The 16,382-nt window shown below is 42.3% G+C and overlaps 1 protein-coding gene across 1 annotated transcript in view; it reads left to right on the top strand.

Moving 5' to 3' along the window:
• Positions 1–2,180: 2,180 nt before the first annotated feature.
• PAK5 (p21 (RAC1) activated kinase 5) overlaps positions 2,181–16,382 on the top strand; it is a 280,231-nt gene continuing 266,029 nt past the window's right edge. Inside the window, exon 1 of the mRNA XM_038571627.1 lies at positions 2,181–2,406. The gene's annotated coding sequence lies outside the window, so the exon portion shown is untranslated. The remainder of the gene's footprint in view (positions 2,407–16,382) is intronic.

Consider the following 16,382-nt stretch of genomic DNA (forward strand, 5'->3'; position numbering starts at 1 on the left):
CCTCATTTCAAGTTCATGCCTATTCCAATACAGCCAAATGATTAATGTTAGTGTATAAAGGACTAGACAACTCGAATCAACTCGAGACAACTAAAGGATGATCCTTGCTCCAGAGCTCCCTGGAGGGCTGGCCAAGACTGCCATTGGCCCACACATGTTAGTTCTTAATCAACACCCTGCCTGCTAAACTCTTAAGACATGATATTATATGAAAAGAACCCTCCTAGGACTTAATGCAATGCAGTGTGTGCAGAAATAGCATTATTATTCATTTATAAAGTTTATCTTGCCTAACTCCTAAATGAATTTGAGGCAAATAACAATAATCATAGTATTAAACTGGTTGAAACAGCCACACAAATGCAAACTTTATGTTTAACAAGTAAGGCTTCTTCCCTGTGATTAAAGTTCAGTATTTCAAAGCAAAATTCTAATTGAATACCAATCACAAATGAACAAACCTCTATAAAGATATTTTCTAGCTCTTGCATCTGTGCAAGCACACATACAAGAAGGTCACAAAAAATAGAAAATATTTATGCAAATAATGATGGGAGAGGGGGTGGTGGTGGTGGGGGTAGAGTTAGGGCTATGTGTGTGGCTTAGAGAATAAAGAGGTAGACTTAGAGACTCCTATATTCCTTTAAACAGAAAAACAAGGCATGATTTACCAGGACATATTTTACTTTTATACACAGGAGTATTGAGGGAGAAAAGTAATTATCCATTTATCCTATGGCTTCTGTTTTGATACCACAGCTACTACATGGAAGGTCCTGAATGAATGGAAAACAAGCAAGAGAGAAATGATAAATATTATACCATTAACTCTAAAACTGTTTAGAGTTATTGAGTATAATAGGGTATTGATGGATACAAACCCTTCTTTTTAATCTGCTATGCAGTTATGGAATCAGATACCATATCATTAGCTCACGAAAATATTGTTGGGTTAGCTAAGGACAGACAAGGGTAGAACTTCATTTCCAAGGTTGGAAACTCATGACTGATTTTGTGAACGTCTTTCTCACTATGGCATGGACAGTGAATATTCTTGACAATGCCTGGAGCCTTCAGAGGCTGGGAAGAGAGTGGACAACTAGAGGATTTAATATAAACCACAAGGTATCATTGCAAGCTTCAGCCCAAACATTACTCATTCATCAGAAAGCCTTGTCATCTCTCAGTATACAAACGTCCTCGTCTTGTCACAATCTGCCAGTCTTCTTAACTGGGCTAGCCCAACCTTACCATGGCACGTGTCATAAATTCATCACTTGGATGCCCAGTCTGACTTTCTGTCCCAGGTCAGGAAAGGCAGGGGACAGCCAAGGGAGGCTGGTTTGGACTTGAGCAGAGCAGCTCATGTAGCAGCTAGTTTGCTAGCCAACCAGCAAAATGAGCATGGAGCGGTCCAGGAACTCGTATTCCCCTGTCAAATTCTAAGTCAGAAAGTAGCCAGTTTGTGCTGGATGCTCAGAGCCTAGCCCTAGTGTGATTTCTTCCAGGGCGGCACAGCAACCCAGTTGTGTGTGTGTACGTGTGTGTATGTGTGTGTAGAGTAGGAACCTTCCCTCACTAGCCACCACACCATCTGTAGGCAGGAGGGGCCTCTGTGGATGCCACAGACCATTTCTGGGCTGGCTTATTGAAGGATGGCCACACAGAGGTCATAGGGGGGTGTTCTCTAGATCTTGTTACTTAGCCCGCACAGGGGACCAGTGGCAACAACATCACCTGGAGGCTTATTTAGCTTGCAGAATCTGAGGCACCTGGACAGACCCAGTGACTATGAATACGCCTTTTAATGCTACGGCACGTTGAAGTTTGGGAAGCCCAGGTCCAGGTGGTAGCGAGGCGCTTAGCGGAAGGATCTGCCTCTCGGCCCCGCCTCCTCCCCCTCGGCTCTCCTCCCGGGCAAAGCCCAGCCCCGCATTGGTCCTGCACAGGATTCCTGCGAAGCCGGAGCGCGCGTGGAGGGGGGCGTGCAGGGGCTGCGCTGGCGCGGGCAGCGGCAAGCGGCTGCGTTCTCCGGCTCGGCTCGGGGCTCCGCAGCGTGGAGACCCTCCCCGACCCTCCCCGCCTCCCCTCCCCCAGCCCCCCGCAGCTGCTGCTGCCTGCCTCCCGCCGGCTGCCGCGAAAACCCGGAGCAGCTGCGTGCGCTCGTGGAAAGTCCTCCTAGGGGCGAAGCCGGGCAGCTGGGCATGCTCAGTAGCCGGCGAGGCTTGGGTGGGGAGTAGGGAGCCGCGGCTCTGCCTCTCCCGCCTCCCTCCGGCCCGCGCCTCCTCGCCCCTACCCAGCCCGTAGTAGTTGCCGGCGTGCGCCCGCGGAGACCCGGAACGTGGCGCTCCGGGCGATGTAGCGGCGGCGGCGGGAGCGGAGAAGGCGCCGCCAGCCAGCCGCCAGGTAGGCAGGCGCGCCCGGCTGCGCGGCTCGGGTGGGACGCGGCGCGGGGAGGGGCGCTGGCGGGGATGCGCGCGGCCGGGACCCGGCGTCCGGCTTCCCCCGCCGAGGATGCGAGGCGGGCGTCTGACAGCGCGGGGTGTGCATCGCCTGGAGATGCCGGAGGCTGGGGACCGGCCGGCTGCAGGGCGGGGATCCGGGGACCGCCCCCGCCCCCGCCCCCGCCCGCTGCTCTCCAGCCGGGGCCCTCCGCGGGTCGCATAAAGGATAGTTCCTTTATCCGGGGGGAGAGGGCGTGGGGGGCACCCCTGGCTGCCAGCTCCGGGAGTGTCTGGTCCCCTGGACCGCTAGCGAGCGCGGCGCCGGTTCTTTGTGTGTACAGCCGCGCACGCCCGGGGGTGCCAGGGTGCCTGCTTCGCCCCACGACTGTGGCACATATTGCCAGGGCAGGGTTTCCGTATGCTGTTTGTCTCTTGGCAGGTGTGGACGGGAAGATGTGCTAGCGGAGCCTTTATGGGGCTGTGTTTTCCTTTGTTACTTGCCTCGGTGCGTGTGTATACGTATGTGTGTGTGTGCGCGTGTGTGTGCGCGCGTGGAGGGTTGTGATGGAGAGGGAACTTCGGCTCCTGGGCACGGGGGTGGGCAGAGCGTGGAAGAGGATCTTGGTTCCAAACTCTTGTCAAAATCGCGTGTGATGTTGGCCTCCCGGAGGGTAAACTTGAAAAGTCCAGAAATCCTCTGTGCCCCGTTTGGAGGAGAAGCGTGTTTGCCCTCCCGGAACCCATGTGTGTGTAGCTGGAGCTTGAACCATGGGACGCGAGTTAATTCAACATTAGATGTCGGTTAAGGGAATTTGAAGCATTGGGGCTGTCTGTGGTGGGTTGTTGTCGTTGTTGTTTGTTTTTGGGTCAAATTAATAAATAGAGAAGTTGGCAGTAAGCCAGAGGAAAGTGCCATCCTTAATAGCTGGTGACAGGTTGGAAGGCTAAATACACTTTTGGGGAAATTGAGAAACCTGGCATTGCACAAGGTTCGACCGAGAAATAGCCATTGGCTCAGAGGTAACTCAAAATACCCCAGCACATCCCATTTTTCTTCTGGGGTTTGACGGTATGTACACACAGTCTATCTCACCTGAGTCCAGATGGACAAGATAGTCTTGAAAAGCCCCTCCTACACTAGAATTTTATGAAACTTGACACCCCAGAATAACAACTCTGCCACCTTATATTTCTATATCTGTTATATTCAGCAGCACAACTCACTGAGTTAGGGAGGGAAGGTAAATTTAGAATATGCTTTTATTTTTTACTTCATAATTTAAAGGATGGACATCAATTTAAAGGATGGAAAGGTTTGAGACACTTTCCTCCATACTTAGAGTATTTATTCATATGGCCTCCTAAGGTGGCAAGAAGGAGTCAGTATCATCAAAATGAAATGGGGAGTGCTTGAGGAAAATGAATTTTAGTAAATGAAAGCCATAAATGTCTAATCTGATGGTAATACCTTGACTTGGAATGCATATGTGCAAAGCAGAAGCACTGCTAATGGAAGCAATAGAGTTGATGGCAAGTTTATTGATAGCATTGATCTTAGAATAAGATTTTTGTGTTCCTCTGGGAATGGGTAAAGATCGATTATACTAGGTGCCTGCAACTTGGTATTTTGTTAATAAATGTGAATTTTAATTGCAGGCATTGAAAAGAGTTTGGCAGCTCCTCTGTCAGTTTGCTTCAATGCTGCAGGTGTAAGAGGCAGGTGTTCTGGGACGTGGTATCCTCTTGGTGATGAGACAGCTGAGTTTGGGCTCTGACTCCTCCGTTCCTAGCTTTGTGTTCTTGGGCAAGCTATTTAACTCTATAGAGCCTCCGTTTCTCCCATGTAAAACAACCCCGGGAATAGAGAGACTTACCTAAATGGCTTGGTGTGTGGATTATTTGTAATAGAAACCACCAGGAAAATGGTGGTGGCCGTTAGAAGAGGAAGGGAAATGGATATTTATTGAACCTATACTGTGTGCCCTGTGTTCTGTTAGTTACGCCCAAACAAGTAATCTAACTCTCTAAGCCCAATTAGTTTCCTAGGGCTGCTGTAAGAAATTGCCAAAAACCAGGTGGCTAAAAACAAAATTTGTTCTCTCCCGGTTCTGGAGGCTTGAACTCCTTTATCAAGGTGTAGACAAGGCTGTGCTCCCCCTGAGGCCTCTAGGGGAGGATCCTTTTTTGCCATTTTCAGCCTGTGGTGGCCCCAGGTGTTCCTTGGTTTGTGATAACTTCTCTCCAGTTTCTGCCTCCATCTTCACATGGCAAAGTTCCCTTCTTAAAAGGACCCCATTCCTATGAATTTAGGGTGCATTGTAATCTAGTATGACCTCAACTTGATTATATCTGCAAAAATCCTATTTCCAAATAAGGTCACATTTATAGGTTCTGGTTAGGCATGAATTTTTGGAGGACACTATTTAGTCCAGCGCATCAACATCTCTGTGATCTGTATTTCATGACATGATTATTTCAGCATATGAATAGAAGGTCAAGATGGAGTATTACGGGTTGTGGAAAGACTTTAAAGGTTATTGAATCCAGCTAACATGTATGAGGTTTCCCAACCTGGTAGGGAAGAGCAGCATTCGAAGGTACCAGACAAATGTCACTTATGTGGACACCCCCAGATGACCCAGGATCTCAGTCTCCTATAGGCTACCTAACCTGACACACCCTGTCCCAAATGTGTTCATTAATGTTGCCTCCTCCCTTTTTGCTACGCCACCAACACAATGCAAACAAATAACAGAAGATCGAATTGAACAAGAAAAATGACAGGAGAAACAAGAACATCCCAATCTGAACACCTTTCTGATCTTTCTAATCTTGGTAAATGGCACCACTGTACATGGAATTGCTTTTACCAGAGACTCGAGAATCGTCTTTGACACCTTCATTTCCTGTGCCCTCTATATCCCAAATCATCACAAAGTTACATAAACTTTGTCTTCTACATGTATATATCTTGATAGATTCTTCTTTCCATCCCTACCACCACACGATCAAACCTCAGGTCGTCATCTCTCCTGGATCACTAGTGTAACTTTCCAGCAAGATCCGGAGCTCCTTGCTTGGCACCTCCAATCATTCTTCTAGAGCAGATAGGATCATGTCAATTCCTTGCATAAAATACATTCACATACCTGGGATAGGTTCCAGAGACTGAGCCTTGGGTATTTGGCCAGACTTATGTTGGTCACACCCTCTTGCTGCTGTTAACATGGTCTCCTGTCTGTTGAGTATCACAAGCACTTCCCTTATACTTTTTCAGTACAAACTATACTCATCCTCTGGGCACCCTTGCTCTCCTTTTCCCAGCAGCCCCATTCTCCTTACCGCCTTTCTAATTTGCTTCTATAGCACTCACCTTAATTTGCAATTTCCTATTTATTTGTTTGGCTGTTTGTTAAATGTCTGTAAACTGATGGCCATTTTTTTTGTGTCTTGCATGTAGAAGATGCTCAATAATGGCAAATGAGTGAAGGAATGAATACTCTTACAGCATTTTTCTGTGCCAACTTTTAAAGATCTGATTTTTTAGAAACTTTTTTTTTTTTTTTTTTTTTTTACTAGTATAAAAAGAGCAACTCATTCTGACTTCAAAAAAGGAGTATTCTTGGCTTTAACAAATGCATCTTCTAAGAATTGGTTTTAAGCAAGCAGTTAAGAATTGAGTCAAAATATTTTCTGGCAACTGAGGTTTTTGTAAAAACCCATCAGTCAGTCAACAAACATTTCACACATGTATATTGGACTTTTATACTTGCATGCTAGGCCTTAGGGGGACAATGGAGAGCTAGACTTTTAGCCTTCCAGAGATTAATCATAAATAATAATGTGTAATAATAACATTATTTATTGAGCTGTTGTTACATTCCAGCTTCTCCTCAGTCCCTACCTATCCCTACTCATTCATTACTAGATAGTCCTCCAATCTCTCCCAGTAACACAGAACCCAAATCAGATGCACAATAAATATTTCATGAATTAATAATTAGTAGATACTATTATCCTGATCTTTTAAAATAGGAGACTTAAGCTTATCTGTGGAAGAAAGGAATCTGCTCATATACAGAAGAGCATGCAGCTTTTTTTTTTTTTTTTTTTAATATATCCAGGTGGGCTCTGTTCTACTTTTAAAATCATCCTGCCTATTGTCTCTGGGGTTACAATAAGAGACAAATTGCTCTTTACACAAGAGCAAGTTCCTGGTGTGTTTCTTTGTCTTCCATAGTTGTCACAATTCCTAATCAGCAGCTGAATTGTTTTTGACCTGTTTAATCCAAGTGAGAAGTGACTGAATGTCTCTTTCAGAGCATTTTTGGGTAGTTTTGAAAACAAGACTGAGTACTCTGGAGAAAAGAATGTGGCTCAGCGCAGGAATGCAGGGTTACATTTTGAATTTCTGGGATGGCCTCAATTTCATGTAATTTTATTTCATGAAAAGTGCTTTTTTAAAGTAAATAACAACATTTAATGAGTATGTTTAACTTTTCACCTAAGTAACAAAAAATGTGTCTTGATTTTGTTTAAAAGTGATACACAACCAAGTCAACTAAAACCTGAAGGAACTAGGAGCTATTTCAGTAAGATGGTTGGGTATAAACTACATTTTGAAACATCAATGGCTACCCCCCAAAATGCCTGTTTTCACCAACTACAAAATACAATAGGAAGTGATTTTGCTCATAAATCCCACAAAAATATAAATTCAAGAAAAATAGGAAGTGTATGTAAAATACTTGGGAATAATAAGAAACATCTAAAGACTTGTTTAGAAAGCTGTAAAATTTTACTCAAACACATAAAATAAGAAATGAACAAATGAAAACATACTATTCTTGGGGTAGAAAAATATTATGAAATAGTTATTTTTCCACAATCAATCATACAGTTTTATTGCTTTGGGAGTTGGGAAAACTTGACAAAATGATTCTAACATCAACCCACAAGAAGTATAGGACTATGGTCAAGAAGATTGTGCTAAAGAATATATATGTGGTGGCGGCAGGTTGCCCTCACAGAAATAAAAATCTGGTCATCGAACTATATTATAGCAATGTAGTACTGGTGTAAGAATCAATAGATAGCTCACTGGAATGGAGTAGCCTGGAGACAGGCTCAGGTAGTTTGGGGAAACAGAAGTGTGATGGATAAAGCATTTTGATACAGAAGTATTAGACAAAACCAAGGCACTACACCGAGTATGTAGAAAACCTGCAACTAGGAACCTCTGTTTACACTAGTCACCAGACTGAATTCCAAATACATTGGGAAGTTTATCTGCCAGGTGAGACACAAAGCTAGAAGAAAATCTTTGACAATTAATGCAAAGAATCAGAGCAAAAGATAGCCTTGGATATATTTTAGACTTCGTATGCAAAAATATACAGTTTAAGGCAGAAAATAATCATGGAGAAAAATACTGACAGCAAGCATGACAGAACAGTTAATAGAATAATTGCACTGAAGAATTCTTGCATATCAGTAAATAGAAAATAACACCTAATAGAATTGTCCAATTATCTGAATAAATGATTTGAAAGGATGAAATAAAAAGGCTAATACACATATTTAGTACTCTTACTATTAACCACAGAAATGCAAATTAAAACAAAAATGAGATGCCATGTCTCATGTATTAAACAACATATATGTCTGTGTGTGTATATGTAAGTTATATACATAGTATATATGTATCAATACAAATACTCAGTACCAGCAGGGATGCAATGAGAAGGACATTTTCATTACTGTCAGTGGGAGAATAACATGGTACAACCTTCCTGGAGGACAGTTTTAAAAGCTTTCGACAATTATTTTCAAAGTTCAAATTATTTGGCACAGTCATTTCTCTGGATGTTAATTTTAGTTTTTGCTGAGGAATTAGTGCAGGCAAAAACAACAAAATACCCTTTAGAACTGAAAGTTGGGAGCTGGTTAAAGGTATTTTTTTTAAAGTTATTTATTCATTCATTCATTCATTCATTCATTCATTCATTCATGATATACACAGAGAGAGGCAGAGACACAGGCAGAGGGAGAAGCAGGCCCCATGTAGGGAGCCCAACATGGGACTCGATCCCAGGATTCCAAGATTGTGCCCTGGGATGAAGGCAGGTGCTTAAACCACTGAGCCACCCCAGCTGCCCATGGTTAAAGGTGTTTTAAGGTCCCCAAAACAATTATGGAGATATTAAAAGTGATCATTTCAAAGATCATGTAATGATGTGGAACAACTTGAGTGTTAAGTGGAAATAAGCAAGTGCACAATAGTACATGTTTTGTGAAATGGAAGTATCCTATAGGTACATAAAAACAGGAACAAAAACAAAGTTAGGCCATGTCTGGATAGTAGAAATATGGCTTTGCTTTTCTCTTTTTGTGATTTCTCTTTTTTAAACCTTTCTGAATTAAAAAAAATTTTTTGTCAATAGCATTGTCTCATGAATCAGAAAAAACCATTCTTTTACAAATATGGTAGTGATATGCATTCAGGTTATAATTATTCATTTATGTAACACACATTCATTGATTATCTCTGTGTCAGGAGCTCTGCCAAGTGTATCAGCAATGACTCTTAGTTTGCATGCAAATGAAACTAACTTGAGCAAAAAAGAATTTACTAGAAGGTTATCAGATAGCTAAGAGAATTGCCAAGAATGGGGGTGCTGACAAAAAACAACCACCAAAAAAAACAGGCTTGGAAGCAAACCAGAACCTAGCCAGCTCCAGGCTCTAAATATCAGGTGCTTAGAGAAACAGGGTCCAGCCAAGAGCAGGCTGCTTGTTGCTAGGCCATGGTCTGCCAGTAGTTTATACCTGGGATCGCCTTCTCCTCCCCTCCCAGCCTCCTGGGCATCAGGCACCTAGATTAGCAGGTCCGCTGCCCCTTTTCTGAACAAAGAAACAAGAAAGATGGGTGACAACCCACCAAAACAAAAAGACAGAACTAAAATGCCCATTACCCGAGGACTTGTAGGCCAGCGGGTTGAATAGCAGCCAGCTCTCCTCCTCCTCAGGGAGCATCTGAGATGCAGAATCATAGTTACCACAAGGTTCATGGTACAGTGTGCGTGGTGGTCTTTACCCAGGGGATGCTGTTTTCTCCTATAGTCCGCAGTGACATGTCTGGAAGAGCAGGCTTTCAGACTTGATCTTTGTGTACTGGCAGGATTTTGAGGGGAGGTCCCGTTCTCAGGTAAGGTAAGAAGCAGCGAAGGGGTTATCCAAAAACAGTTTAGCAGAAGCAAGAACTATAGTTTGGAAATGGATGGGACACCGGCTCAAGTCTAAGCCTGTTTTTATTCTAACTTCCCTTACATTTAGCGAGTCTTGTAGTGATGTGTGAGTTTGGTCCACCATGAAAACTGTGGTCTCGGTTCCAATAGCTTGGTACATAATACCAAACCTCCATAGATAAGTTGGTATTATTTCCATGGTTCTTGTCATAAATAGGAAATGTCTGTGGTGAGCTGGGTAATCTAATGCTCAGTTTCATGTTGCTTTTATAATTATAAACTCTTCCCTGAGGAAAGACTTGGAAATGGAAGGGAAAAGAAGGACATTGTTCTTTAGTTCTAAAAAACAGGATCTAGGAAATCTTAAATTACCAGGCGGGGCCCCCACTCTGGGCACTACCCTACAAAGAGCTCAGCTACTCTATCCCCCCAGCCTCTGTGCAACTTTACAGCCACACCCCTCTGTTCCAGTCACAGACTTCCTGGACTTTCCTGCTCAAAAGGCTCCTGGGCCCAAGGGTGGCTGAGGAAAGACTGTTCATGGGGAGTGTGGATGGAGCTTGGACAGGTCGATAGTGTTGGTGCTAGAGGTTAGGTAGAAAGAGCCAAGAGGGCCAGGTAGGAGGCTGATTCTCCTTACTTTGCTGGGTTCTGGAATTCAAAAGATCTGAGTTTTTAAAAAAGCTTTAATTCATTTGAGAGAGGGAGAGAAAACACAAGGAGGTAGGGGCAAAGGGAGCCTGACATGGGGCTGGATCCCAGGATCTTGAGATCATGACCTGAGCCAAAGGCAGACACTTAACCAAATCAGCCACTCAGGGGGCCCCAAGAGATCTGAATTTAAACCTGGCTTCTACGTTGTTTTGAAGGCATATTTGTCAAGCTAGGCAGGTAGAACATATCTAACAATTTTTATCTTGATTTATCATATTTAAATGTATAATAATTAAGGCTCCATTTGTGCTCCTACTCCCTCAAATGTTAGGATTGGGCATGCTCAGTTAAGTCTTTTAGAAAGGTGGTACTCAGTTGTTCACACACACACACACACACACACACAATTAGCTACTTGTGCAATAATATAGATCATAAGAAAAGTGGATTGCACTCCTGTGATTATAGCTAACATATTGAACAAGATGCATTCAATCCTCACCCCAGTATTTCACCTGTGTATCTTAATTAATCTTCATAATAGCTCCATAAAATAGGTCATTCAAGGCAAAATATCATGCAGTTAGGTAGGGTAATGAAGAGGAGTCAAACTCTGGCTCTTTGAAATCTGATGTCAGTAGATAAGAAAAGTTTTTTTTGGAGTCCTTGAACCTTCAATAATTTACAAATCACTGGATTAATCAACCCACTCTGACTCTCCAGTCCTCTGATTCAGCATTTCTGTTCATGCAAATTTCCCCATGAAAAGGGAAAAGTAAATGCTTTGATGGCCTCCCTGTGTTCAGTATTATGATTAACCAAATGATCAAAAGCAAAAATCAATATCTGGTTGCTGTGTAAGAAACACATTTAATTTACATCTTAAAACAGATGTCAGTTAGGGGATTCCTTTTGCCAGTTTTCAAAGGAATTGCCAATTACATCATTAGTGATGAAGGTAAATTAGCAATGAAGAATACCTTTGTTTTTCATATAAAGCACTGGTTCGTAACCCCAAGCCTCCGTTTTCCCCGCTGTCCAGCTGAATCAAGAGGACTCTATCCAAGTTCCATCACTCTTTTAAAAACAAGTTATAGGAGGGAAAGAATGGGCATGAGCTCGCTCACACCTTCAGTCCCAAATATAAACTCTATGATAGAGTCAACACAATCACTTTTCAAATTCAAGGTTGACATCCTATTTAAGAAACTCTTTTTTAGCTGTTTTCTGGAAAGAACTTGATCCCTTTGCTTTGAAGGGTGGTCATTTGAGTCATGCAAATAGATATTTGTAGAGTACACTGATTTTTCAAACTAAGTTGTTCTCAGTCATTAGCTGGGTTGCCCACCTGCCTAATTTAGTTGCACTGCCTGACCCAGGAAAAGAACTTTCAAGAAGGGAAGAGTAGAAGACTTCATTTGTTTAAAAAATTCTTCCCCCAAAGTAGAGACAGTTGCTACGTGGGTATGATTTAATTTCTAAAAATATAAACACTGATGGGAGGGGATGGTGGTTAAAGGGAAAAAACTCTTAAATGTAGAGTTTTCTTGTCTAGGTTTCAGAGACATGGAAACAAATAATAAAAGGAAATTTCCAATAATATTTGAGTAACAGCCATTCATGACTTGAGTTAAATAGTAGTTTGTTTTACCCCTTCATATCCAAAGAGTACCTAAATTTAATCAGCCTTCTTGCATTTCCCCCTCCCTATCCCCACTGCCATAGCATCTCTCAATTAGACCTTGTATCAGCCTCTTACCTGTTCTGTCTTCACTCCCACCTCAAAAGGAGCATCTGATTATCACCATCTCATTGAAAACTTACTGCCCAGCTTCTGTTCCCTGACCCTACCTCCTACCCCCAAATCTTTCACCTGATTTTCAGTTGCCCTTCTTAAAGCAATCATCACACTGTTGTATAGATGTTTTCTTACTTGGTTCCCTTCTTGTACTAGACTGAGAACTCTTCTAAAGCAAGTAACTTGTCTCTTAGTGTTTGTATCACCAGCACCGAGCTTTATGCGTATGTATGTCAGGTCTTTAATAAATGTTTGTAGGAGGAAAAAATGTTTGTGGGTAAATGCCTGTTACTTAGGCTAAAAAATGAGTCTAGATGCAAAAAAGGTAATGTCATGGTTTAAAATTCTAGATTGGGACCTAGCAATGGTCTAATCCATTTCCTTCACTAATATTAGCATAGAAATTCCCCCTCACTACTTTCTATAAATGAAAAACATGTGGAAGGAAAGATTAATACTCTGTTTCTGGTTAGAGACAAATTCTCAAATTGGATATGGGTATAAAGTAGACCTTATAAATACTAAGAGCCAGGAATAGAATAAATAAACTGTGCTTCTTAAAAAATAGTAAGAATAATTATTTGATTTCTAGATGCAACTTACACTTCTCTGATGTCTCAAACCTGGTATGAATATGCATGGTCGATGATGCTTAAATATTAGTTGGTTTTTATATGGAAAGCTGGGGTTTTATTCACTTCTGCTCTGTTGTTTGGTACCACGTGTTTCCATAGTAACAGATGCACTATAAAATGAGAAAAACCTGGAAGACTTGGGAAGGAAATGAATCAAAATAAGTGGTTTGAGTAAGGGGTCCCCCAGTGTGGGGCTGGGGTCTCATCAGGCTTCTGGTCTCAGATACTTGTGGCAGGATGCCCAGAAAGAGAAGATTCAAGGGTAATAACTGGAAAGGATTTTAAAGGCAGTGTATGTAGATACCCTGCAATGGCAGTTACAATGTTGACTTCAGCTTGGATTCCCGTGGAAGGTACCTGGATTGCCATATTAGCAGTCTACACTGGTTGAAAGAAACACTCAACACTCAGAGTCCACTAATAAGGAATCAGAACAATTTTACTATCTGTGAAATATAGTTGAGGTGTCATTTTAAAGCTGGAAAGTGTAGGAGAACACTGTGAATTAGGTACTAACATTTGACTGCCGTTTTAGAGCAGAGTCTTGTGGCCTAGATGTGTTCTGTTTGGCATACATAGTGTGAAATTTCCCCTAAAAATTCAGGGTTTTTTTCTCTTATAAAAATGATATATACACAAATACAAAATTTGCCAGTATTGTGTTCCCTTATGGCATCCATCCATTGTGCTGAGTAACAGCTGTCTCCATCATCAACAGGTAATGGAGGCTTCACTTTGTCACAATTTCCATTACTCCCTGTAGGATCCCATCAGGCCATTTTAATTGTTTATGTTGCCCTCTTGTCCCTTGAAGCCTTTGAATTTGTCATCTTTGGATTATAGGAGAGGATTGCTTTATGGTTTTGAACCATTATTATACAATGTTCCTTCTTAATCTCATTTCCTGAAAATATAAGCCGATTTATTCAATAATTTAAATATCAGGCAAATAAGATTTCAGAAAGATACATTTTTTTAGAATGCTATCCTAGGGGAAAAATATTGAGTTAAGCCTTCTTACATATTTGGTGGGAATATTTGCATAGTTAGGCTTCAGCACCTCAAATTCTTCAATATTTTTGCAATACTGGATAATTATTAAAAACTTCCTCATGTGTTCCATTTGAATTAAACCAAAATAGAAAAGGAAATCATATGGTCTCGAGCTTCCTGGAGGTAGGGATTATCAAAACTCAGAAGAATGCTATCATATTTCATATGATACTATCATCTGGAAAATATAAAACATTCAGAATGCAAATATGCCCACAGAAGTGAAGTAGAACCTTATAAATGATGTGCACTCTATAGAATAGCTGGAAGAATCTCAAAATCAATATTGGAATCACCCAGGGCGACTGAGAATAATGATATCACTGTACCTTACTAAAAAAAGTAATGAAAAACAAATGAGATAGAAAATTCCAGAGTTGTCCCTAGAGTTACTATTTGTTCGAGATAGGAGAGAGAGCGAAGACTTTAGAAAGCTTCCCAGGCAGCCTGGGTGGCTCTGTGGTTTAGTGCAGCCTTCACCCCAGGGCCTGATCCTGGAGACCCGGATTGAGTCCCACGTCGGGCTCCCTGCATGGAGCCTGCTTCTCCCTCTGCCTGTGTCTCTGCCTCTCTCTCTCTGTCTCTATCTCTCATGAATAAATAAATAAATAAATACAATTTAAAAAAAAAAAGCGGTTTCCCAGTTCTTTTTAGACCTCAACTTGATTTTAAACACAGAGCACAGCCTGCCTGTTGAAGGGGGTTTTCTTTCCTAGGTAAACCTGGGTGCACAAGGACTGTCGATGTCACTATAAAACAAAAACCTTTGGTTCTAAGTTAATTACTTAACTGGTAGGATTAAAATAAAAATAACTGGATCTTTCAGGGTTGTGCCTGCTTGCTTCTGCTTTGTTTTTGCTTTTGGACAGGTTAGATAAAAAAAATAGGATTAAAGGATAAAAATTTAAAAATAGGAATAAAATAGATAATATAGTGACCATTCGTAACTAGTCCTTCATTTATTCAACAGACATGCATAGAGTACTGCTGCGTTTACTAGGGAGGCACTTGAAGGAACATAAGATAAAAATCCCTCCTCTGCAGGGAGAGGTAGTAAACAATAAATCTAAGAAATGGAATGTTGGAAAGTGATCAGAGCTTTGAAAAAAGAGTGGGATCAAGGGGTTAGGAAGTGGGTGAGATGGTGACAGGAAAGGGTGCAGTTTAAATAGGGGGTCAAGGGGCACGTGTGTGGCTCAATCAGTTAAGCGTCTGCCTTCTACTCAGGTCATGATACCAGGGTCCTGGGATTGATCTCTGTGTTAGGCTCTCTGTTCAGCGGGGAGTCTGCTTCTCCCTTTCCCCTCTGCTCATGCTCTCTTTTGTGCTCTCATGCTTGCACGCTCTCTCTCTCTCAAATAGATAAAATCTTAAAAAAAAATAGAGGGGTCAGAATATACCTTGTTGAGAAGGTGACATTGAAGAAGGGAAGATCTACCCATGTAGATCTATCTTGTAATGTATATGGGAAAACATCCCAATGGAGAGAACCCAGTGCACAGGCTCCAAGGTGCAATGCCTGGCTTGTGTGGGGAAGTGCAGAGAAGCCAGTGTGGCTGGAACAAAGTGAAGGGGGGATCAGAGCCAGCAGGGCCTGACAGGCAAAAGTTAACTAAACCTTAGCCTTTTCTTTGAGCAAGATGGGGAGCCAGTGGAGAGATTTGGGGAGAGGATAGGATCTGGTCAACAGGAATCTCTTCGGCTTTCCCCTTGAGAAGGGGAAAGTATGAAAGTGGGGACACTGATCAGGGGAACATTGTGATAATTCAGATGAGAGAGATGGTGCTGTGACCAGACCATAAAAGTGGTGAGTTGTGACCCAATTTTTAAGTATTTTGAAGGTAGTGTTTCCTCAGGATTAAGTATGGATTATGAGACAAAAGGAGGAATGACTCCAGAGTTTTTGACCTCAGCAACTAGGAGAATGAGATTGTCTTCACCTAAGAAAGAGAGGACTGTGGGAGAAGAGTTTCTGGAGGTAAATTAGGAGTTTAGTTTAAACAGTGGGTATCTACTTCTGCTGGAAATGTTGAGTAGTTTGTGAGTCTGGAATTAAGGAGAAAAGTCTGGGCTGGAGGTAGAGATGAAGACCTCACCAAAGCAAGTGAGTTTAGATATTGAAGGAATCCAAAGGCTGAATCTTGGGAAGTTCCCAATGAAGAGTTTGGATACAAGAGGTGGATCCAGCAGAGCCAGCTACTCTAGGATCTACCCCATCACATATGTGGTGGTTGACTGGGTACACTTTGGGGTGATGGGACTGACTGGGTTACATGACCCTGATCCTCAGCAGGCTACCTTCAGCCTGTTCACAGGGCACCTGAGCAGAGATCCAAGGGAAAAGGGAAGCACACAGGCATTTTAAGGCCCAGACCGGGAGAAGGTACACTGTAGTCACATTCTCTTGGTCAAATCAGGTGTCAAGGCCAGCCCAGGTTTAAGGGGTAGAGAAGAAGACTCTACTTAAAGAAAGTTACTGCACAATTACATTGCAAAGATTGTGGACACAGAGGTGGAGGTTAGGGCCATTTTGCAGTGTATTCCAGTTTGC

Source organism: Canis lupus, chromosome 24 (assembly GCF_011100685.1).
Source record: "Canis lupus familiaris isolate Mischka breed German Shepherd chromosome 24, alternate assembly UU_Cfam_GSD_1.0, whole genome shotgun sequence".
NCBI lineage: Eukaryota > Metazoa > Chordata > Mammalia > Carnivora > Canidae > Canis > Canis lupus.